This window comes from Macrobrachium nipponense, chromosome 11 (genome assembly GCF_015104395.2).
Source record: "Macrobrachium nipponense isolate FS-2020 chromosome 11, ASM1510439v2, whole genome shotgun sequence".
Lineage (NCBI taxonomy): Eukaryota > Metazoa > Arthropoda > Malacostraca > Decapoda > Palaemonidae > Macrobrachium > Macrobrachium nipponense.
The window spans coordinates 33,389,101-33,414,500 of record NC_061087.1 but is presented as its reverse complement, the minus strand read 5'-3'; the positions used below and the strand labels follow the sequence as shown (position 1 = coordinate 33,414,500).

At 39.7% G+C, this 25,400-nt stretch overlaps 2 long non-coding RNA genes across 4 annotated transcripts in view; one reads left to right on the top strand and one right to left on the bottom strand.

Annotated features, from left to right (window-relative positions):
- Positions 1–14,882, top strand: part of LOC135205302 (uncharacterized) — a 26,676-nt gene extending 11,794 nt beyond the window's left edge. For all 3 annotated transcript variants that reach the window (XR_010312514.1, XR_010312522.1, XR_010312516.1), the window contains exons 2-3: positions 8,700–11,828; positions 12,607–14,882. This is a non-coding gene — a long non-coding RNA (uncharacterized LOC135205302). The remainder of the gene's footprint in view (positions 1–8,699; positions 11,829–12,606) is intronic.
- LOC135205378 (uncharacterized) lies at positions 14,830–25,400 on the bottom strand. The gene is made up of 3 exons (XR_010312526.1): positions 25,164–25,400; positions 24,160–24,263; positions 14,830–14,917 (listed from the first exon to the last, which is right to left on the bottom strand). It is a non-coding gene; the product is annotated as an uncharacterized LOC135205378 (long non-coding RNA).

Sequence of the window (25,400 nt, the reverse complement as noted above, 5' to 3'; positions counted from 1 at the left end):
ATGAGTCTGCTGGGGACCCTTTCCTCGATCAAGCAATTCGTCTCCCTGGGAAGACTACATCTACGTCCACTTCAGTTTCATCTAGCAAGTTACTGGACAAGAGACCAAGACCTCGAGATGTGAATTCCGATCCCTCGGGGAATCAAGAATCATTTGAGTTGGTGGGACGATCCCAACAAACTTCAAGAGGGTCTTGAACTTCAACAGAAGAACCCAGACGCATCGGATGTGGGATGGGGTGCAACACTGGGGAAGGACGAGATCTTTGGTCTATGGCAAGACCATCAGAAAGAATGGCACAAATGTGAAGGAGCTAGTGGCCATTCATCTAGCGCTTTTGCACTTCCAAGGGGAAGTCAAGAACAAGATAGTTCAGGTCAACGCGGACAACACCACAGCGTTGGCCTACATCAACAAACAGGGAGGCACTCGTTCGGATTCCCTTTGTGAGGCAGCAAAAGATCTCTTATTGTGGGCGAAAGAGAAGAACATTACCCTATTAACTCTCTTCATAGAAGGGGAGAGGAACGTCAGGGCGGATCTCCTCAGCAGAGGAAGACAGGTTCTCACGATGGAATGGACCCTAGATCACGAGGTATGCAACAGGCTTTGGAATCTGTGGGGAGAACCGTCAATAGACCTCTTTGCGACGCAGAGAACAAAGAGGTTAACTGTTTACTGCTCGCCAGTCCCAGACCAGGAAGCAGTGGCAGTGGACGCCTTTCTCATGGATTGGGAAGGACTAAACACGTACGCCTTCCCCCCATTCAAGATCTTAGACAGAGTCTTGAAGAAGTTCAGGGAATCGACCAACGGCTGCATGATACTGATAGCTCCGTTTTGGCCCACGAGACCCTGGATCACGGAAGTGATGGAGTGGCTGGTGAACATCCCCAGATCGTTACCCTGTCGGAGCAATCTACTCAAACAGCCACATTTAGAGAGAGACCATCAAAATCTCCTCCCTCTCAATCTAACTGCCTTTCTACTATCGAAAAACTGGCAAAAGCAAAGGGCTTTGCGAGGGAAGCTGCAAGAGCAATCGCAAGAGCGAGGAGGACGTCCACGATCAAGTTGTACCAATCTAAGTGGGACGTCTTTAGAGAATGGTGCAGGATTAGAAACATTTCCTCTTCCAATACCTCTCTAATTCAAATGGCAGACTTTTTGTTATATTTACGAAACCAACAGAAACTAGCGGTTTCTACCATCAAGGGATACTGCAGTATGCTTGCATCCGTCTTCCGTCATAGGAACATTGACGTATCGGGGAACAAGGATCTCTCGGACCTCATAAGGTCTTTCAGGACGACTAAGAGAAAGGACAATCCAACCCCCTCTTGGAATTTGGATGTTGTCCTGACGTTTCTAACCTCGAGCAGGTTCGAAACCCTCGACAAGGCTTCATGGAAGGACTTCACCAAGAAGACCCATTCCTGGTTGCGTTGGCAACAGCCAAGAGGATAGGGGAGTTGCAAGCCTTTAGCAAAAATGTAGGCTTCAGTGGGGAGAATGCAGTCTGCTCGCTGCAACTAGGCTTTCTTCCCAAGAATGAGAATCCTTCTCACCCATGGCCTAAATCCTTTACCATTCCAGGGTTATCTCATTTAGTAGGACAGGAAAAGGCGAAAGGCCCTTGTCCAGTGAGAGCCCTAAAGTATTATATACAGAGAACCAAACACTTAGGAGGACAGACGGACAACCTCTGGTGTTTGGTAAAGAAGCCTTCACTACCTATGTCGAAGAACGCACTGACGTTCTTTATCAAAGACTTGATAAGGGAAGCTCACCAGAACTGTGATGAGAAAAGCTTCCCAATCCTCAAAGTCAAGGCGCACGAAGTAAGAGCTGTGGCGACTTCAATGGCGTATAGACACAACAAGTCGATGAAAGCTATTTTAGAAGCGACTTTTTGGAGAAGCAAGTCTATCTTCGCAGATTGTTACCTCAAAGAGGTACAGACCCAATATGAAGATTGTTGCTCCCTGGGTCCGTACGTTGCCTCCGGCGCCGCATTTGGAGAAGGTGCTACTGCCTCTTACCCATAACCTTATTTATACCCTTGCTTTTTCTTGAACTTGGTATCACAGGTTGTCTGTGAAGGTTCATGCAACCTTCCACAGTCTGGGATGCAAGTCTAGGTTAGGTTTTTATGGTTTGTGTTTTTAGTGTGTTAGTTGGTCAGGTGGTCAGCTAATTGTCCATGGCTTTGCTGGGATAGCAAGGGTGGTGGTCTAGTCATGTTAAGGTCGAGAACCGTGTGACAGCCCCACAGAGACTTTCTACAGCCCCCTGGGTGGATTGCTGGGTCTCTCAAGGAATGCAGGCTAATGAGGCAGGAAAACTTTGAAGCCAGCTTCCTTATCAGGTAAGAACCAGATTATTAGTTCAGCTAAAGTGTAGCGATTAATAATTTTAAGAATTCCCAACGGTGTTCAGGTTCTCTAACCCACCACCAAAGATGTCAATCAGCTATATATATGTAACTACCAGGGAAGTTAGATATTTAAAAATGGTATTTTCATTTTAAAATAAGTTTTTAAATATACTTACCTGGTAGTTACATATATATAAAGGTCCCTCCCTCCTCCCCTCTGAGAACAGGGGCATGGAATTTCTGAGAACAAATGGGAATGGTTCCAGGTACCTGGATAGAAGGAGCACAGGTATGATCACCTGACCGTCCATCGGCGATAGCCGCGAATTTTGAATTTCTGCTGTGCACGCGACGAATCGGCGGGTTAAAGCTATATATATGTAACTACCAGGTAAGTATATTTAAAAACTTATTTTAAAATGAAAATACCATGTTTATATGGGTTGAAACAAAAAGGCCAAGAGTGTTAAAAGAAGATCAAAGTTATTCTCATTGGCATGGGTTTTAGCCTTCCCATGGTGACCACTGCCTGTTCACACACACCAAAGCAAGAAGTTGTATGCATGCTTGTACATTTGATGACTAGCTGTGCTATATAAATAATATCAGTGGTTCAAGGAGATGCTAAATATGGAAGATGAGATCAGAGAGCTCGGGGAGATATCAGATTTCCTATCTCTAAGGATTCAGTGATTAGACAACAGTAGCATTAACATTGGTCAGTGTGCCTACGTGGATCAGATATTAGAAGAATTTAGACTTGCTGAGGGGTCAAGGAGTTGCCTGCCCCTTCAGTGCAACCGTCTTTAACTCAAGGAATGAGGCAGACTGTGACTGCAAAGAGTATGCTTATAGAAGGATCGATGGCGTGCTGCTTTATGTGGTGAATGGTGTGAGGCCTGACTTATTGAGCTTTGGTCTAAGTTATCTGAGCCAGTTCCTGTCTGGGCCTAAGTGGAAGATCATATTTAGAAGCAGATTTTACCAGTGACAAGTCAGATAGGAAATCATTCAGCGGCCAGGTGGTGATGATGGCTGGAGGAGCTGTGGAATGGAGTTGCAAGAAGCAATTTATTGTGACGCTCTCTACACAACATGCTGAGTACATAATTATGGGTGTGGCTGCCCAAGAATCTCTCTGGCTGAAGAACATCTTCAATGTTCAAGCAGCCCTGCATTCAATCGGACAACACCAGTGCATTGTATATGGTTGAGAGAGAGATATAGTTAATGACTGCTACAAGGCATTAGATGTGAAGTATCATTTCAAAGAGGACTGTATATTAAGAAGGGACTGATCCGTGTGCAGTATGTGATGTCACATGATAACTTTACTTATCTGCTGACCAAGCCTCTGACTGGCAGGAAGACAAGAAATCTCTCTATAAGAACTGGACTGATTATTATCCCTCAAGTGGCAAATATTTTTTATTTATTACTCATTGTAACTTTGTTTAATCCTTTATGGTTTCTTCACAAGCAAACAAGACTCCCTGTCTATAGTGAACATGTACTGAAAGGGAATCATAAAGCTTGTGTTCTCCATAGACATGGATTCTTGCTTGCTTGTGAACAAACCATGAATAATACTCATAAGGCTTAAACAAAGGATACAATGAGTCATAAATTGAAAAATATTTGGCACGTAAGGGATAATAATCACTAATTCTTGCAGAGATTTCATGCATCTTCCTGCAAGTCAGGGACTTGGTCAGTAGATAAAATGTACTCCACACAGATCAGTCCCTATGAAATGATATTTCATGACTAATGCCTTGTACCAGTCATTAACCACATCTCTCTCAGCCAAAGGCAATGCACTAATGATGTGCGATTGAATGCAGGGCTGCTTGTGCAGTTAACTAGCCCCAACCTCATTTAAGATGTTCTTCAGCCAAAAAGATTCTTGGACAGCCAAAGCCATGGTTATGTACTCGGCATGTTGTGTAGAGTGTCACAATGGATTGCTTCTTGCACCTCCACTCCACAGGTCCTCCAGCCATCATCATCACCAGGTTGCTGAATGATTTCCTATCTGACTTGTCATTGGTAAAATCTGCTTCTAAATATAATCTCCACTTAGGCCCAGACATGAACTGGCTCAGATAATTTACAACAAAGCTCAACAAGTCAGGCCTCATACCATTTGCCATACGTACAGCAGCATGCCATTGACCCCTCTATAAGCATAATCTTTGCAGCCACAGTCTGCCTCGTTCCTCGAGTTGAAGAGGTTGCACTGAAGGGGCAATACAACTCCTTGACCCTCAGCAAGTTCAAATTCTTCTAATATCTGTTACACCTAGGCACACTGACCAATGTTAATGCTACTGTTGTATAATATCTGAATCCTTAGAGATAGATTTCCTGAGATCTCCCCAAGCTCACTTGATCTCAGCTTCCATATTTAGCATCTCCTTAAACCACTTGATATTATGTAGCACAGCTAGTCATCAAATGTACAGGCATACATACACCTTCTTGCTTTGGTGTGTATGAACAGGCAGTGGTCTCCATGGGAAGGCTTGAATCCAATGTCAATGAGAATTTTGATCATCTTTTACCACTCTTGGCCTGTTTGTTTTAGTACATACAAAAAAAACACTTATTGAGTTCAGCCTACACACATTATCCTCCAGTTGCCATTTTCAAAACCTTGAGGCTGCTCAGGTAGACTTCCTCTAGTAATGTCGCTGTTTATGTAAGCTGGTATCACATCAGCGTGCTTGCAATTCCATCCCTTCTCCATTTTAGTTCTAGCAAGAGTCTGATGATTTTTCTGTTTATAGCTGGAGAATGTGTTTCATGGTAATCAATTCCATACCTTTCAATAAAGCTTTTGTCCTCTCCCGAGTTCTTGATGTTGGCTCCCAAGTGTTTAATTCTTTGTCTTTTCAGCTCCTCCCACTTAGACTTTTGACTATAGAGGGCTTTCTTGGCACTCTTGGGCCTTTTACTTTTTACTCTAAGTGCAGTAGGGGCAGCTAAGGTAGTGCGAAGGACACATGGCAGATAGCTACTCAACATAGTTACATTTCTTTGGGTTGTGGACATGGGTAGGTAGATCTTCTTAGTACTGATGGTACTACAGGTTCTTGCTCTTCCTCCGGCAACACAGGGATCTCCTGAAGCGCTGGCTCTTCCTTGTTGATTTCCTCTCCTCCTGAATCGAAGTAGAGTCATTCATGTAGTACTCACTCTTTCTTGATAGGGAAGCTTCTCAGCTCACTTCTCCATGGAAGATGTCATCTCTTCTTATAATGATTTCCCCTGTCACCAAGTTATATAGGCATTACCCATCTTTAGTATTTTCTTCATATCCCAGCATCATGTATTCCACTGACTTTTTATTAAGTTTCTTATATACCTCCCTTATGGGCTGTATTTTGCATCCAAAAGGTCTTGTGTGCTTAGACATGTTGAGTTTTGTCTTCATGACCATTTCCAATTGGGTTTGGAAGTCTATTGAACTGCTGGGTGTTCTATTCCAGTTGTGTGCTACAGTTGACAGAGCCTCGCACCACAACTTCTTGTCTGCTCCAACTTCTGCCATCATGCTTCTGCCCATTTTGAGCAGGGTACAATTTGGCCTTTCACTTCCACCATTTTGTTGTTGGCAGTATGGAATGCTCTTCTGATACCAAACTCTAATCTTGTTCAAGAAGTCATCCACATATTCTCTTCAAACTCTGTCGTAATCTTCATAAGCTTCTCAGTCAGGGCCGCCTCCTAGTTCTTGAGCTTTATTATTTTCTGTGATGCCTCTCCCTTAGTCTTCATCAGCATGATGGTGAGGTCATGAGTAGTCAATGGTGAAAACAATTGCATAATATGCACCTCGACAGGACAGTGTGTCAAACTTTCCCAATGTCGCACCTTCCACAGGCTTCTTTCTTCAGTTCTGATTAATGTGGGTCTTTTTTCTTCAGTTCTGATTAATGTGGGTATCTTTACCAGAGCATGTCTTTACAAGCACTAGTCTTCTGTGCCAGGCTTGCATTGATACACCCTTGTGTAATTCCATCACTTATATCTTGCCTTCCTTCCTTTGCCTTGAACAGGCCCCTCCCCATCAATGTGGTGGTAGCACGGTTTCCATCGACGTTGAGCAAGGTCTTTCTTGAGTTGTCCTTCTTTGTGGTCAACCATCTCGACCTTATGCAGTTGGCTTGCTTTTGGGTGATTCAGACTTCAAGTCTGAATCACTTTTCTTGAACTGAATTAAACTTGTTAATATCTCTTCTCACAACAGTGTTTTGGGCCCATAACCAATTTCCCTTACACCTTTAACGCTGGTGACCTAGCTTAAGCATTGAGTACAATGTAAATCTATATAATTCAGTCTCATCTGCCTGGAATGTTCCTTCTCTGACACATTCGAGCTATTCTGTAACTTGAGCTGAGAGTTCTCTGCCACATCTTCAATGGGTGCTTGACTAATCTTTCTCATGCTGGACACCTTCATTCATCATTGGTCCTTAAGTGACCTTAGAACTCTGTCTTGACTTTGGGATACCAGCTTGCCTGCACTTTGGCAAGGTTACGGTTTCACCTGCTGTTACCCATGTCAAAAGTTGAGTCCATTAGGCAAATCTTTGCTGCAGTCTTCCTTTCCAAGATTATACTGATAAGTGTGACAGCCAACTGGCACCATTACCTGTCCTTTGTTTTCCCAAGATTGCCCTTATGTCTGACCTTATATAGACTCGAAGCAGATACTTGTCCATTCCAAACCACCCAGTACTGTTGGAGTAAGTTGGTGTAGTTCATGTAGTTTCAGGATGGGATGGTTTTGTCATCGAGCCCTATAGCACCACCGTTTGTTTTATCAAGACATGCTTCATAACGAAGTTTTCCCAAAATGAAACTCACTATAGCAGACTGTTACTGAAACGAAAGCCTACATCGTGTAGGTGATGAAGGGGCACCACTGTGTTGAACTCTGATTGGTCTTATTACATAGTTAAGTATACACACCCAGTTGAACTTTATAAAATGGTTTTTGTTTTTAGTTGTTTTGACCAGGCAGGTACCTTACCTTATCTAACTTGTTCTTATGGCTGTTGCATTGCAGCCTGACCATCATCAGTTGAACTTGCTGACATTAATGGTATGAAGCCTTTAAAAGACTTTAGTTTAAGAAATTTGTTTTATTTTTATTCAGCACCTCTGAATATTAATATCTGAATATCTGAATACAGCAATTGGCATCCTTCAGATATTCCCTTTGCTGGCACAAGTTTTGTTAAAATTACCCCTATTCTTCCTAACCGAAGTACACCATGTCTATCACAGGCTGAGTCACAGGTGAAACTTCACCTTTAATGACTTGTTGCATTAGTATCTTTTCTTCTTAAACTCTTGTCACTGGGGGTGGGATGTCTGGTGTAGTGTAGGCTTTGTAATCTGCTAATCTTGAGGACATTTGGAAATTGAGAGTTTATTTGCCCTGCTGCTAAGACTTTTCAAAAGAATGGTATTTATAAAGCTGAAAGATTCAAGCAATGTTAAAACATGGTTAACTTCTACAATATATTTGACATAATACGTACTGAAGTGCTCTTAAAGCAGCACTTGGAAGTTGAAATTTTCACATGACGGCCGTCTTGAAATATGAAAACCATGATAATAATGTTTGATAGGATTACTATTCAGTATTTACAGCATAAACTTATAATTGATTTATGTTAAATGCTAGGGAAGATACATTATTTTCGTGGCAAGCTTTGTACAAAATTCATGGAGTATTCGTCGATGGTAAAGAAATAATGTCATAAAATTTGAGGTAATACCAATAAATTAAAATCTCCCCTATATTAAACAAAGCCTTTTAAAACCAATAAATTAAAATCACCCCTATATTAAACAAAGCCTTTTAGTAACCCAAGTTTAAAAGTTAAAGTACCAACAAATAGAACATAACATTAGAATAATGAGACCCCTCAAAAATATTATAAATTTGAATAATGTGAAACTTCAAAACAGTAATAAATTGAATCTCAAAAGAAAATCCGATACAAATAAATAAAAAATATATAAGGAATAAATAAGAAGCTTAGCTCCAGGTCTCTAACACAGTGGAAGCTACTTTATGAGACACAGTGAGGGAAATAACAGAAATCATTGTACTTCAGCTGAAACTATTACTGACACTATGTTACAGTTAATACCTTGCAGGTTTGAATACCTTACAGGTTTGACTCGACATAACTACTATTCCTAACTGTACTGACCCATACGAACGTATTCATAAAATCAGTAAAATCTATTCCTTCCAACTATACTAATGAACTTTTGGTTACTGATCATATATGAACTTCAGATTTGCAGGAAAATGTCACAGAGGTCCAGCAAAGATAGGAGAGTATGGCATATCATCTTGGCATACACCCCTCAACAAGAGAATAGTGATGAGGAGGAGGAGGAATTCGGAGAGAAATTAGAATACATATATCAAGAGTGTTTCCAAGAAGTGAACTACTAGTGTTATCTGAGAACATGAATGCCCATGTAGGGGAGAGTTCTGATGGTTTTGAAAAAATACATGGAGGTGGTGGTTTGGAAAGAAAAAAAACCAGGAAGGTGAAAGATTATTGGAATTAACAGAAGCTAAGAATCTGGTAATCTTGAATAATACACAGTTAGAGAAAAGGAGAAGTCATCTGGTAACATACAAAAGTGGGCAAAAATGAGACAAAAGGGTTCAAATAGCTGTGAAGGAAAAGAGTATAGCCAGAAGAGGGTGGATAGAAGATAACTACCAAACAAAAGAGGAGTATAGACAGACAAAGAGGGAAACAAAGAGCGGTAGTAATTGCAAAGGGAGAAGCCAGGAGAGAATGGTATGAGATAATGGGAACACCTGAGGGAGATAATGGGAACACCTGAGGGAGAAAAGATAATCTACGGAATTGCAGAAGTGAGAAGAAAAGACAGGCAGAATGTAGGAGAGGTCGGAATTATTAAAGATGAAAGTGGAAATATCTTGATTGCGGAAGAGGTAGTCAACAGAAGATGGAGAGACGCTATTAAACAATGAGAATGAGTGTGAAAAACTGGAAAAAGTTCCTCCAGTAAAAGGACCAATAGCAAATATCAGAGAGAGTGAAGTCAAGAATGCTATAAAGGAAGAAAAAGTAAATAAAGCTGCAGGAAAGTCAGAAGTAACATTAGAAATAATTAAAGCACTGGGAAATCTAGGAAAAGTGTGGTTGCACACAGTGTTTGAAAATATCTAGGATGTAGAGGAAATGCCAAGGTACTTGAATGATGGTTGGAAGATTGAAATGTATATACAAAAAGGAGAAATATTAAACTGGGAACTACATAGGAATAAAACTTTTGGAGCATATATTGAAGATACTAGAAAGAATAGTATCAGGAAGGTTGCGAGAGTTGACAGATATATACATAAGCAGCAGGTTAGGTTTATGAAAGGAAAGAGCACAGTGAATGCCATTTTTATAGTAAAACAAAGTCCGAGAGAAGTATCTAGAAGGAAATAGGAAAGTTTACATGTGTTTTGTTGATCTTGAAAAGGCATATGACAGAGAGGAGTACCAGAGAAGATGGCAAGGTTAGTGAAGGTGATGTATGAGGGGGGGCAAGAGCCACTGCAGACAAAATATGGGGAGACAGTTATTTCCCCATGGAGGTTGGCCTCTATATCAGGGATCAGCTCAAGTCCATTCTTTTCCTCGTCGTTATAGACACTGACATCAGATTAAGGAACAACGAAGAACTGTGGGAACTAATATTTGCTGATGATTTAGTCATTATAGCAGACACAGGAGAACTGTAAGAAGGGGTTTAAGCATGGAAAGGAGCCTTGGAAAGGAAAGGAAAGGATTGAAAGTGATTAATGGAAAGACAGGTAATGATTAGTAGTAGAGGACTTGGGATCTGTAATGAGAGAGGAGGGAGGTACTGAGAAAGTTGCGAGACAGAATTGAAGAAACTTGGTGAAAATGGAGAAAAGTAACTCGAGTTGTTTTAGACAAATGTCATTAAGGCTCAAAATGAAGATTTATGAGTTATCAGGCCTATACTATTATATGGGGCAAAAACTTGGGCACTTTAAAGGAAAGAGGAAGGACTGTTGGAAAGAACAGAGATGAGGATGGTGAGATGGATTGCTGGAGTATCACAACTATACTGGAAAGGAGGGAAGAGTCGAGATATATACGACTAATGTGTGGTAGTATACTATATGTAATGTAAAGGAAAGGATAAGGAAGCTCGTCTGAAATACTATGGCCGTGTAATAAGAGCTTCCGTGATACTATAGCCATGTAATAAGAACAGAGGAAGTGGAACCAATCAAGAGAGCTAAGAACATGCCAGTGATGGGGAGGATGAGTGTGGGGCGTCAGCGGATCAGATGGATGGATGTGGTGAGGAGGGATATGGGTGAGGTGGGACGGGGGAAAGAAGATAAGATGCAAGGAATCGAAATAAATGGAGAAAGTCGACACGAGCAGCTGACCTGCTATACAGTGGGACTATAAGGTCAAAAGATGATGATGATGATATATGAACTTCAGAAAAATGACTGAAAATAGTAACCACCACCTACTATCACACTCACCCGGGCAAGCATATATTGAACAATTACCTTCTGGATACTGCAAATCATAAGTAAAGTAATGAAAAACTAGCCTTTTAACATACATGACTTCTCAATATAGGATGGTCAAATTATATCCATGACTACCTAATAGCTGATATCACACCTGTAAAGGTGTGTTTACACGATCGAACTATGTTCGACGGACAAAATCGTTACCATATCACAGGAGAAGCAGGATGACGTCATAAGAGGTGAAACGATGGAAGCGGACCTGGCAACAAGCAGTGGTACCAGATGAGGGTGTTTACCACCGTTTCGAATCTGCTCACAGGGCATAGACTGGTGGACAATGTTCGAAGGTGATGTCCGTTGGTAACTCAGGCATTTAATTCAGTGTGTGGCCTTGGACGACTGGTGCAGTACATCACTACCATGGTACACAGGAAAAAAAACAAGGCCAAAAAAATTGCACTATGCAGTATGATCATTGCTGTACTCTGTGAGGAGGAGGAGGAGATGCCAAGAAGGGTATGGTGCAAGGACTGGTTGCACAAACGAAATGAAAGGGGAAGCCATGCAACCGTTTTTCAAGAATTGAGAACTGGCTATGAATCGGACTTCACGAACTATATGCGCATGGACCCAAATACTTTCTACGATTTACTGGAAAAGGTTAAACCTGTTATAACCAAGCAGGACACCTGTATGAGGGAGAGCATTTCACCTGCAGCACGTCTGGAAGCAACGTTGATGTATCTTTCCACCGGGTGCTCCTACAGTGCCCTTCAATTCAGTACAAGAATTTCAAAACCGAGTCCGTCTGCAATCATTCCTGATACGTGCAAAGCCATCGATAATGTGCTTAAGGATCCATACTTAAAGGTAAGTAATGCTTGATCGTGACGGTGCATATAATATTATGAAGGTAATGAAAATGACTTGCATAATGTGAAGTACATCCCTACAGTTGAGCATAGACGCGAGATTAATTACATACAATATACATCCTGTTATGTGTATGTAAAAAAAGCTACATGCTTGGTGTTTGGCTACTCGTACATTACCCACCTTGAAGTGCAACCCGTTGGGTAAAACTACATCTTTACACATATGTAAAGTTCTTCATGAATAGTTTCTAAACCTGGGACAAACACATACTATGACTGTTACTTTCACAGCTTTATTGTAAATATGTTAATGCCAATTTCAATAAAGACATTAATTTTCCCAGATAAAGTACCTCAGAAATTAGTTTCTGTGCATGGATCCTATTTTCTTCATTCATCTTCTGCAAATCATTGGTAACAACATCACCAAAAGCACTTTGTTCATCGCATGCATCTCGTTAGTGGGTAGAGACCTTTTTCTCCCTCGGGTACTTTGAGTCTGAATGCGTGAAGACTCATGCGTTGCAGGTCGTACATTATCCTGTGATGTACTTGGGACAGGTGTGACAGGCGTTGGTGTTGTATGAGTTACAGAACCATGTTCATTTTGTTGAAGTATAGATCATTGAAAATCTGAAAATAGATAAATGCCATTAGTGTATGCCAACGTGTATTATTTTTCTTAGAGAGAGAGAGAGAGATGGGAGGGGGGATAGTAGTTTATATATATTGAGAATGCTTAAAAAACCTTAACATTCTTCTCATATTAACAGACACCCCAAACAGCAGAGGAGTGGGTGCGTGTAGCAGAGGGGTTTTCCAAGAAGTGGAACTTTCCTAATTGCATCGGAGCAGTTGACGGGAAGCACATCCTGATAAGGCCACCACCTGATAGCGGCTCCTTCTACTACAACTACAAAGGAAGCCACAGCATCGTGTTAATGGCTGTCTCCAATGCAGACTCAAACTTCATATATGTTGACGTGGGCACTAATGGATGAGTGTCGGATGGTGGAGTTTGGGATACCTGTTCTCTCAACCAGCATATTGAAACAGGATCTGTGGGTATGCCAGATGATGAGACACTCCCTAACAGCTCAAAAGTATCACCATATGTGATCGTTGCTGATGATGCATTTCTTCTGAAGCGCCATATCATGAAACCTCTCTCTCATCGAAATCAAAACCTTGAGCAACGTGTGTTTTCCTACCGACTGTCAAGAGCTCGACGCACCATAGAAAACTCATTCGGAATACTTGCTAACAGATTTGAAGTGTGCACTGCACTACATAATTACCTTCGCACAGCACCTGTCACCCCAAATGTGTATTCGGATGCAAATAACGAAAACACTGAAGACATCCCTGGAATGCTACCGCTCAAGTATGAGCAACAAACCTCCACCATCAATGGCACAATTGTACGCGATCTGTATATGAAATATTTCAATGAGGAAGGTGCTGTGATCTGGCAAAACATACATACATGAGGCTAAGTTACAATAACTCCTGAGTAAAATTATAATAGTAATGTATAATACAAATCACCAATGTTGCATATTGAACATACTTTACATTGCTTTGTTGACAAATGTATTATAAAGGTGGATTATGGCTATAAAGGTGGATTATGGCAATAAAGAAAATATGGCCATGGTTTGGTTTATATTTTTTTTTTTTTTTCTCAATGTAAGACAGGTAAACAGACAGATATACGACAATTACGTACTCACCTCATGATCAGACACTTCTTCAGGTACATGAGACACTTGGCTATCCATACTTGACACGGATTCTCTCATGCTGTCGCCATCGTTGAGGAAGCAAAGATCATCAAAACACCATAATATGGGGGTGTAAATGTCGTCAGCACCAGCCCCCGACTTCTTTGATTTCCCCAGTTTATGTAGCTCTCGCCTATATTGACTACGGATGGATTTATTTTTTTCTTCACTTCAGAAGCAGTAACAGATAATCCACTTCTATTCATTCCCGCCGTTATTTCATTGATGGCTGCGACATGTTTGTTCCTATCCTTGTACACATCAGCCTTGACATTCCATAAGCATGGATTTTGCCAGTATACTAGTTCTATTAGTAGCAGGGTCTCTTTTCTGTCCCAGTGGCAACTTTTCTCCTTGACAGGTACTGCTGGCCATGTTAACAGGACAATCGAGACTTTGAACTGACGGACTTTGAAAATCCTGTAACCAAGTGACTTTGTTCGTCGTGTGCCTGGCAGCATTGTATACTTCCACACCAGACAGTGTGTGACATTTCGATGCTAGGAACACGGACAGTGTCCGGTACACCACTTGGTGCTCGCTTCTGACGTCATCAGCGAGCCTTTTTGCTTTCCACTGCTAGTTGGTAACAATTATATCCTTAACACACAGAGATACCTCATATATAAAGACTCCTCCAGTTCCTATTTAGAAAATACAAACATTGATAATATAATGAACATTATCTTTCTTACAACAGTCGAAGGAGATCAGACAATCTCTTTCATGTATTTGGCAAGATTTTTCAGCACCAACAATGTCTCGTCTCTCATCACCTCCCCTAATTGGCTCAGTTATTTTCAGTCAGAGTAATTTGCTGCTATCTACTGAATTTCTTACAGTAATTCTCAAAAGCCAAATCATTATATATGTGAAATACAACGGACCCATAATCACTAGGAAATGACAGACAAAATGAAAAATAAAAAATTTCAAAATACCAATATTTTTATATAAAGTTATGAATACGAAAAAGATCTACATTCAAGCTCATTTTCTATTGCATTTATAATTATTTTACCAAAATTAATAAACTTCTTAAAAATATTCTAAAAGTTACTGGCACTGCTAGTACACAAGCTTCAGTTTCTCTTTCACTCTCACCAGCTGTTCAGTCTATCTTAAGCTTAGGTAAAAATCTTGAATCGATTCATTATGAAATTCTATAAAACCAACTTCTTAAAAAAAAAAAAATTATTTCATGTTCATCAAGCACCTACCTTTCTGAAAAGTGTTGCAGAACATTTTTGGAGAATTTCCTTCAAATTTCCCCTTCAAGAAATGGCTAGCTGTGGATAACCTGAAAGAATGTGAGATAAGTTAATTACAACATGGAAAACTGTGGCCTTTTGAAAAAAAAAAAAAAGCTCCCCAAATAATTACCTGCAATACAGTAGTATTCCTAATATGGCTAACCCCACACAAATGCCAGGAAGTTCAAAGGCAGTCCATCAATAAAGGCCTGTCCACACGACCTGGCCTGATCGGCGTGCTCCATGGTTGACGGGCAAATTCTGGCGGACTTATCCGTGAATGTTGTCCACACGGGTGAGGCGATGGAGAGGTGGGCGTGCCCGATGATGCCAGTATTGTGTTCAGTGCGGTACGATAAACATGGTGCCTACCGCAAAGAAGAAGATAGTGTAGCATGATAATTGCTTTGTGTGTGATGAAAAAGAAGAGGATGTGGTGCAAAGAATGGCTCAGTAAAAGAAATGTATATGGTTCACGTACGTCTGCCAGGGTCGAAGCTCAAGCCATCGGGCACCACCATTGCGATTGTGCTACAAGACCCATCGGGCAATTTGACGGTTTGCCCGTCAAGTGTGCCCGTTAGAGGGGAAGTCCGCCGATCAGGCCCGATCGTGTGGACAGGCCTTAATGTAGTCCTGGCTATTAATTCAATAGTAATGCCCAAGTATTCATGGTAGTTGAAAAATGTGGTAGTGCCAATAGTTCACAAATACTATTTCAGTGCTACTGTCGTCCCGACTATCTGATCAGTAAAAATACACTGGACATCAAAGTGAGTCAGATACGATAATTATCCTTACTCTGAATTGACTACAAATAGCATTCACATCAAAAGTAGCACAGATTATAATAGAAAGGTCCTGTCTCTTAATTCAGTATACATGTCCTGTACATTAAGTTTAGTTCAGTGATAATACAGACCTATCTTTCAGTTCAATAAAAAATAAAGTAAATTGGAACTGAAATAAAAAAGGAAGTAAATTGCGAGGAAACCCTAAAATTGGTGAAACTAGATACAGGCGAAATTTTAATTTCTGTGTAGAAAAAGTTTCATTCAAAACTGTTATTCAATACTGTCAAGACTTATAAACAGATTTGTGGATGGGAATCTTGCAAGACAAAAATTATCCCTTCAGAATCATCTTTTAACCAGTCAACAATATAAAGATATCCAGAATATGAGAAAGTTGAAATACAAGGAACTGAAAGTGGAACTTGGACAAAACCCCAAAGTTGCATTAAGAAGCTTCAGTTAGAAGTGTTGGACGGCAAGACTGAATTAAGGAAGCGAGAATGAAGGTAAGTAAAAGGTTAAAAAGTGGGTGCAACTATGAGCTTAAGGAACGCTACAAACAGTTTAGAAATGCCTACACTGAACCTCGAGATGTGCACCAACAGCACTACCCCTTACGGGATTAAACAAAGAATAATTGTTGAAATCATATTAATCTAGTAAATACTAAGCCGTAACTTGATACACAGTGTTAAAATTGGCACAGATTCTTACAGTGGAGTGATATGATTATTTTAGATTAAAGGGTGAACATTTTTATTTTGTACATTGTTGTGTCCTATTCATGTACTAGTAATATTATTTTAGTGTGTTCACTAGAATCACATTTTACTAATATTAATATATCATAGAACTAGTAGTCCATTTAATGTGAAATTACACAATGTTGAGCCTTTTACCGAGATTTTGGCGCACCACAATAATACTCGTACTTCTATAAATTCATAATAACTTCTAATTTTATTGCATTTGAACAAATCAAATACCAACTAAAACTAAAAGAATAATAATCTTCATATTGTCAGTATACGAGAATATTATTCTTCATATTGTCAATATATCACAGAACTAAATGTAATCCTAGTGGTCCCAGTGCTTGGCCTTTAGCCTAAAATTCCAATTCCTATTGTATAATACGAACAGTATGCTATTTTTAATTGGTGTTTGTTCCCCTCGATATGAGATCACCTTGACGTGGTGAGGGGCTCTTGAACCCCAATAATTAGTTGCTGGGTTTAAGTCAGTGAGAAAAGTGATGGACTCCTAAGGAAGCAGGACGCAACCCGGAACCCCAAACTATAGAAACCACCCAGTCGAATAGGATGACTGTGATAGACAATATAATAATAATAATAATAATGTGTTAAAGATTTATACATTTGCACACTGAGGGACCTGGGGCAACCCGAATGAGCTTAAGGTCTGTAAGATAAGGACGTGACTTTTCGTGATTGCTATTTCGTGTTCGATGCCTAATGGTGTTTAGCACCTGCCTGCGGCATTCGGTAGGCCGTTGGATTTGTCGCTTTATCGTAGGAAACACCTGCTAGATCACAACTGGTTCTCCAAACTCTTGTCTCATTGCTCAAGTATGATATGAACTCTCATTGTCGGATAACTCCAAGAGTCATATAATTTTATTTATTCATTTGGAGTAATATTGTGGAATTTTCCACTTTTTGTAAAATTTATATGACCTGAAAAATAGGAAAAGATATCATAGCTGGGAATGGTTTATATCCGAAGGTAAATAGTGGGAACTGTGGTGGGACCATCAACTGCCCGATAATGTTCGGACCTCAGAGTTATCGAGTTATCAGGCAGAAGTATTCTGCATGACTGGACCACACATTCAAAGGCGTCTGGTTCTGGGTAGTATAGGACTCTTGGCATTCTATCCAGTTTGCCCATAATGTGATTCGGGTGAGGATGATTGTGTTCTTGTAATACTTTTAGTCCTATCAAGTGGGTTTGGCTTGTACTTGGCCCCACTAATCATGTTGTGCCATCCCCTGTGGGGTAAGGTAGGGACGCGGACTTTGGGATTTTGTTCCTCACTTGTGCCAGTGGTGGAAGAATAATCCCCATGAAAGGCTTATATCTTTTCAAGGTTTTCAGGTTTATTTTATTTTATTTTATTTTTTTTTTACCCTCCCCTCTCAAATCTTTGTCTAGCAGATGTAAAGATTCGAGTACCCCTGGGCCCTATGATGGTGCTTTTCTGGCACAGATGACCACCTCTGCACCCACCATGGAGATTCAAAATTCTCCAAATGTTGTTGATTAATCCAAAAATGAATTGATAAAAAACATTAATAACTAATCTTATCCCAATCCTTACTTTCCCACCTCTGGACCCTCTAGCCATGCTTCATTGTAGATTACTTCAGTCAAAGACACAGACTTCTCTAAGAAATTTTCATCCAAAGTTAAATCCTCAACGCAGCCAGGTTGTGTGAAAAATTTGAGAATGCTCCATATTGAAGACTTACCAGTCTGTTGTGATTATGAAATGCTCTTGACAGCTTGGAACTTGCAGAAATCAGGATGAGCTTTATTGATAGTGAATTTAAATGGGAAGCTTGGGTTGCTCTTAGTAGCCATGATGAGGCTCTAAAGGCTAGTAGTATAAGTGCCATACAAATCGGTCAAGTTGCAGTATGAGGAGCCTTAACAGACAAAGTCCCCAAAGACTTGGATGGTTATTTGCCACCTAAATGGGCTCTAGATAAACCAGAGAAAGCAGACTGCAGAAGTAAGAACTCCTAAACCTATGTGGCTGGTAGCTTCAGCTAAGGAGGAAAATTATAACCTACAAATTTTGCAGGTTTCTTCAGAGAAAAGTCCACAACCCAAGCATATATGCTGAACTTGTTAATTATTAAAAGTGATGAAATGACTATTTGATAAAGACCTATATGACATGACAGAAGAAGAAATTCTTGTAATGAGTCCAACTTCGGTTTGGAAAGTGAAAAAGGCAGTGCCAACATGATCATTTTAACCTTTGTAAGACTCTGAAGTACCTTCTCATGTCATATTTGAAAATGGAATGTTACGAGTACATCCTTTCCAGCAAAGACCAATGCAGTTCTATCATTGTTTTTAGTTTGACCACTCATCAAAAAACTGGAAAAATGTTAAAATTTGTATATAGTATTGCTCTGGTGTCCATTATGATGATTTATGTAATAGAAAAGTGAAATGTATAAATTGCCGACTGGAACATAAACCCAATAAGAAAAATTGTGAAATACTACAAATTTGAACAGTCTGCACTAAATAAAACCAATGCAGAATATGAGTATTGGTTTTGCAAAAAGACAATTAGGACAACCTAGGGGTGCAGTGGCAGCACCCTTCAATGTAGCAGGTGCATCAACCTCTGTGGTAGTGGCCCAGCCATCTCGGTCTGTTGAGGCTAGAATGCAAACCTCCAAGGAAGATAAGTTGGCACTCAACCCAACCACCTTGGAATTGTCTCAGGCTGCATCTCTGCCTGATTTAATAGTGACTTAGGTGCAAAAACACCATAAGAGAAGTTCCCCTCATCCTATCCTCCATCAAATCCAATTAAACTTGGATCACTTAGTAATAGATATAAAGTACTAAGCTCTATGCAAGAACTCCAGCTTGAATTCAAACAATTTGACAAGAAAGGGATACAAAATGGTACAAGTAAATTAACAGATAAGAAACCAAACATGTCAAGACTAGTCCTTTCCAAATCATCTCTTGATAATGCTTATAAACAGAAATAAGCAAATGAGAAGGCTCCATCCAAAGGGCCTTCCACCAAGCCCAAAACATAGTTTTCATGTCAACACTACAATGGAACTGTACAGGTCTCGGGGGTCGGGGCCCGAAGCAAACAGCTGAAGGTACTGCTCCATGACCATAACCAAGGAATTGTGTGTCTCCAGGAAACTAAGTTTGGAAGCACACAATATTATCTTGGATTCAATTACAGCATATATAGGAGGTAGAGCTAAGGGAGGTGCAGCAATTATTGCACTTAAATTGTGCACTTAGATCGTTGCAACTCTCCTTGCTATCAGTTAATACTAATCTCCTAGCTGTAGCAGTAACTTTCATTTTAGACAAGCAGATTACAGTCTACTCCATGTACCTTCCTCCTGATTTGGATTTTACTTATACGTAATGATATTCATTTACTGATCAATCGGCTTCCTCCTCCGTTCCTCCTCCTTGGAGATTTTAATGCTCACAACCCTATTTGGGGTGGGAACATGGCAGATGCGAAGGGTAGGATGTTGGAGGGTATTGTGGATGGTCATGATATCACTAATATCTACTCTGCTATTGACCTTGCTAGGTTTGACAGTATTTTAAAACATTTGAAACAATCGTTGGATGATTGTTAACTGCCCTCCTCTACTTTTGTGTACTGAGGCGAGGTGACGTTTGTCCCTTCTGGTTTCTCCAAAGTTAGTCAGGTTTTGGATAGCAGACAGTCATCTTACCAACACTGTCGAGAACGCAACAGCAGCAGCAGGAAATCGCCTTGTTGATGGGAAGGTGATGGTCTTGATAATTGGCAAGATGATCTTCGTCTTCAGTGTGATTGGAGCAGTTGCAGTCAACTTTGTTGAGTAACGGGTGAACGACCTGTTTACTTTGGCAGGAGAATGTGTTCTTCTGCGTGTGTCTATGACTTCGTCAGTAGTAACAAGAGGATACGAAGACTGCAAAAGACCGTCTTCACGAATTGGTGAATTATTCTATGTTGAGGAGGTGTTCCTGTTTTGATAACGAAATGTTATCATTTTGATGATTCGACCGATTGTTTTGGATTTATGATTACTACTGTGGTGTTAACTGACTGCCCATTGATTAATTTAGGATAACACTTACTATGATTATGATCGAATCTTTATTATTATTGATGAGCGAGTGAAAGGCTCTTACAAGTGAATTACCATTATTATATTATTGGTGTTGAGCATGTTTACTCTAATGATGAACTGTTTAACAGCTTTATTTATTTTACAATGTTAGTTACTGCTGCTGTTGAAGGTCTTTAGATGGCGTTATAGGTTTACTCTGCTATCAGTTTATTTGCTAGTTGATAATTACTTGATTGCATTTAAAGTATTTTGGACTAAGATAATAATTTGAGGTACAACTGTGAATGTTTATAGTAATGGTTTGTCTTTGTGCTACCCAAAACCTGTACTCATTGTAAATATGTATATACTTTATTGCAATAAACTAGGTTTAAGGTACCTTGGTAATTTCTTTTACTCCCTCCTCCTTAGTTTGTTGCAGTCCATCAGTCCATTCCAGTCCCATTCTAGTGATTCATAATGAACTTGATCGTCATATGGAAAAGTGATTATAAAAATCTGAGCATCTGCTCATCTAGTATTTATATTGGTTATGAATAGTCAGTTAATGAATATCCAAATGGGAGTGACCACTTCCCATTTCATATAAAATCGGTTAAGAATCAGCCATTTGAGTCACCTAATTTAAAGAGTCTGCTCTCACGGAGAAGAATGTAAAATAATTTCCATCCATTTCGGAGGCATATAATTATTTTAATGACACTACCATCAACAGTGCAATTGCCACTATTCCAACAACGAAAGAAAACCCCTCTAGACCAGTGGTTCCTTGGTGGAACAAAACCTGCAGCAGTATGAGAAAGATCACTAGAGAATGTTATAAAAGTATAAGAGGAGTGGAAACTCACAAGCCAAAGTTCTTTACCAATGCACTGTGGCCAAGCAAAATAAATATTTTAAAAAGGCAAAAGGAGCAAAAAGCGTCGTGGATGTGCTACATAAATGGCATTAGCTCTAAAACACCATCCAAAACGACTTGGAAGAAAATTAAAAACTAAATGGCAAGTTTGTCCATGAATGATCAGATATGTAAATGAATGATCAGATATGTAGATGAACGATCAGATATGTAAATTCGTTTTTATCAGAAAGATATATTAAGGTAAGAGTTGGATATCATGTATCACGACCTCTCTTACAAGAAGAGGGAGTTCCTCTGGCTAGTGTCCTTAGTGTCACCCTCTTTGCTATTGCCATTAATGATGTGTGTATCAGAAAATATACCATCACCAGCAAAAGGCTCTTTATTTGTAGATGATCTGGCTCTGTACTGCACAGGATATGATGCAGTTTCTATTAGCAGGTTCATGCAAAGAGCCATCAATAAAGTAAGCAAGTGGGCTAATGAGCAAGGATTTCGATTTTTAAGAGAATCAAAAACTGTCGCTGATCGGTTCTGCAGGTACCGAACTAGGGGAACCATTCCAACTCTTACCTTAAAAAGGAACTATTTTACCTAACTCTACTGAAGTAAAATTTTTAGGAATGGTCTTTGATGAAAAGTTCACTTGGAATAACCATATTGACCATTTAACAAGTGACATTAAATATATTAATAGCGTCTAATTTAAATTTGGGTGCTTATGAGAAATCGTTGTTAAGGCTTTACAATGCAGTATGTTTATCAAAGTTAGACTACGGCTTCCAAGTATATTCATCTGCTTCAAAGACTAAAACTTAAGGAACTGGACATTGTGCATAATATGGGGCTAAGGATTTGCACTGGAGCTTTTAGAACGTCACCCATTTAAAGTAACTATGTAGACTCCCATCAGCTACCACTGGACCTATGGAGACATGAGCTAGGCCTGAGGTACTACATTATGCGGCTGAAAAGCACAAGGGAGAATCCTTCTTTTGAGATCTTGAAACAGCGTGATTCAATTCTTTTTAGATTTAGTAGATCTTCAACACTATTTCAAGTGAGAGCAGCTGGGTGAACTGGAGGATGAAAATATGAAAACTCAGAAGATCCTACAAGTGAAACATCCTATTCCTCCTTGGTTTATTCCAGCAATAGATGTATGCACTAAAGAGATAAAGAAGAAAGGTCGTCTGGAAGAAGTGGTCAGAAACAAGTTTTTGGAACATGATGAGAGGCATATTAATGACAGGAAAATATATACTGATGGATCAAAATCAGAGGTTGGAGTGGGCTGTGAGGGGGTAGTCTTATATAAAAAAAAATTTTTACTAGGCTCCTCATCCATATTCACTGCTGGAGCAACAGCCAAAGTTGATGCTTTAAATCTTGCATCTGATAAATTTAAATCCACAATAATATATAGTGACTCAAGGAGTGTTTTAGAAGCCCCAAAAAAGTTTAACCCTACCCATCCTTCAATTCAAAAGGCCCGGGAATGGCTTTTTTATCTTTCTGTTCGCCACAAACCAGTTAAGTTTTGTTGGGTTCCTGGGCACACTGGTATAGAAGGGAACGAACTGTCTGATACTGAAGCAAAAGATGCTGAGAGATGTGCTTTCAGTGGCGTGGTCGGTATGGTGTTGGCGTACCACCCCGTTGGCCGCGAGTTCGATTCTCGGGCATTCCATTGAGGGATGAGAGATGTGTATTACTGGTGATAGAAGTTCACTCTCGACGTGGTTCGGAAGTCACAAAGCCATTGGTCCTGTTGCTGAATAACCACTGGTTCCATGCAATGTAAAAACACCATACAAACAAACAAAACAAACAAAGGCATTTGGATATGCATCCAGTTATTAGAAGATACATCGGTAAGAAATGGCAGCAGAGATGGACTTCGCAAATGTTATCCACAAATAGGAAGTACACAAATATTAGGAAAAGTATTGATTTTGGAGTTCTGGTTGTAATCGCATCAGAAGATTTGGGATCATCCTAACACGTCTTAGGATTGACCATACCCGCTTCACCCACAGTTATATTGTAGAGAGAGCCAGTGCCCCAGTTTGTGCTCACTGTGATGGTCAGCTATCTGTTTGTATGGTGCTTTTACGTTGCATGGAACCAGTGGTTATTCAGCAACGGGACCAACGGCTTTACGTGACTTCTGAACACGTCGAGAGTGAACTTCTATCACCATACCAAGCACGCCACTGAGGCGCTCAGCTATCTGTTGAGCACTTGCTGGTGCGCTGTCCTAGATTTAATCAAATTAGGGTAAAGTACTTGATAGCTGGGAAGACTATCATAGAATTTGTAAATGATTGTGTTAAGGCAGATAACCTTATGGGTTATCTGAAAGAATCTGGTTCTTTTAATAAGACATGACTAAAGTATATTTAGTAAAGATTTTAGTTATTTTTATTTTACGATAAAGTATAGGTATATTTTGAGATATAATAAAATTTCGATATATTGTTTTTATTGGTTTTATCTATCATCAGTCTTAATTTTTTACGTTCATATGTGAACACTATTATCATTCATTTATTCATAATTTATCATACTAATTTATATATTTCATTCATGAGGGCGGTGAATAATCCCGATAGGTTCCGGCACTTGGTCCTCAGGACCTAAATTCATAATCAATGAATTGGTGTTCGTGGGAAACAAAGGTGATTCACACTGCACCAAAGTAGTCCACTTTATACAGTCATGAAAGGAAGTTTAGGACATTTCTAATTTTATCAGTTTCTCACCTTTACAGTCAGTGGATCCAGGTGACAAACTTGTTGGCTTAGTCCACTGTAATACGCGCAACCCTTCAGTTCCTGATTGTGGCTCGTTCTCCCGAGTTCTTAGCCTAAAAAGGAAGCATTTAATCAGACACTGACTGATAACAGCGAAAATGCACAGAAATCTTTATCTTAAAATTTATATTTAAAGCTGTTGAGCACAGTCTCTTCAAAAGACATCAAGTTGTAAGGAGTTTATGAACTTGCAAATGATACCATCATTGCCATATAAACTCATTTATAAAGCTACACTATTATTTTCCATTTATGAAACACATTTTGAAGAGTATAACAGGTCAAGCAGATGGCTTTTTGAAGTTGTGCAAAATAGCTGCAAGGTGACATTTACTTTAAAACAACCTCTCTATTTGCAAAGGTTAGTTGTATCTAGATTACATTTACATCTAAGGGCATTAAAAACTTGAGTTCTCTAAAGTCAGGGTGGCTTTCACAAGCACCCAAATCTGACAGATGACCATAACTTCATACCAGAATGGCTAGCTATATAAACTTTTTTCCTGCTGTAGTTACTTAAATGAGAGATTTAATCTAGGTATTTGCTGTTTACCTGAATCAAGGTAAAAATTCTCCTCTCTCAAAAGTTGTCCTGATTTTAATGCCTCTAAAGTAGTTCACCATCTCAGAAAACTTGCATGATCTGAAATGAGACTGTTATGTTCAGGAACTCACTACCCTTGGGAAGGCAAATTTTGCTTTGCTTTCGACAAAATGACGGAGTGTAGCTACCTACGACTGGGAACATCCAGACACGTCATAAATGAAGCAAATGTGCCCTTTAACAACTGATGCAATGTTATTTCGTACTCTTTGAACAGTAGCTACACACCTAACATCAAAATCCCAATGTCCCAACATCTTGTAGACATGGGTATTGCATTCTCTTAATTTCCTTCAGAATCTGCTTTCCTTAAACTGGATTCCATACTCCTAAATACTTAAGTACTCACCCAAGATAACTACCGGGTTAATCCAAGATAACCCAGAAGTGAGGTTTCTCCCCTTCCTGTTTGATTATGGCAGTACCTCCTTTTAGACCTCATCTGCTTTTTCTTGCAGGTCCTCTCACCAGTTTCCGTGCATCAATTTCTTGAAAAACGACGTCTGTGTTATTGCACTCCTTGGCATTTCAGTCTTTACAAATCTTAGTTATTATGAAACTTACTTTACATTCTTGTTCCACAAAT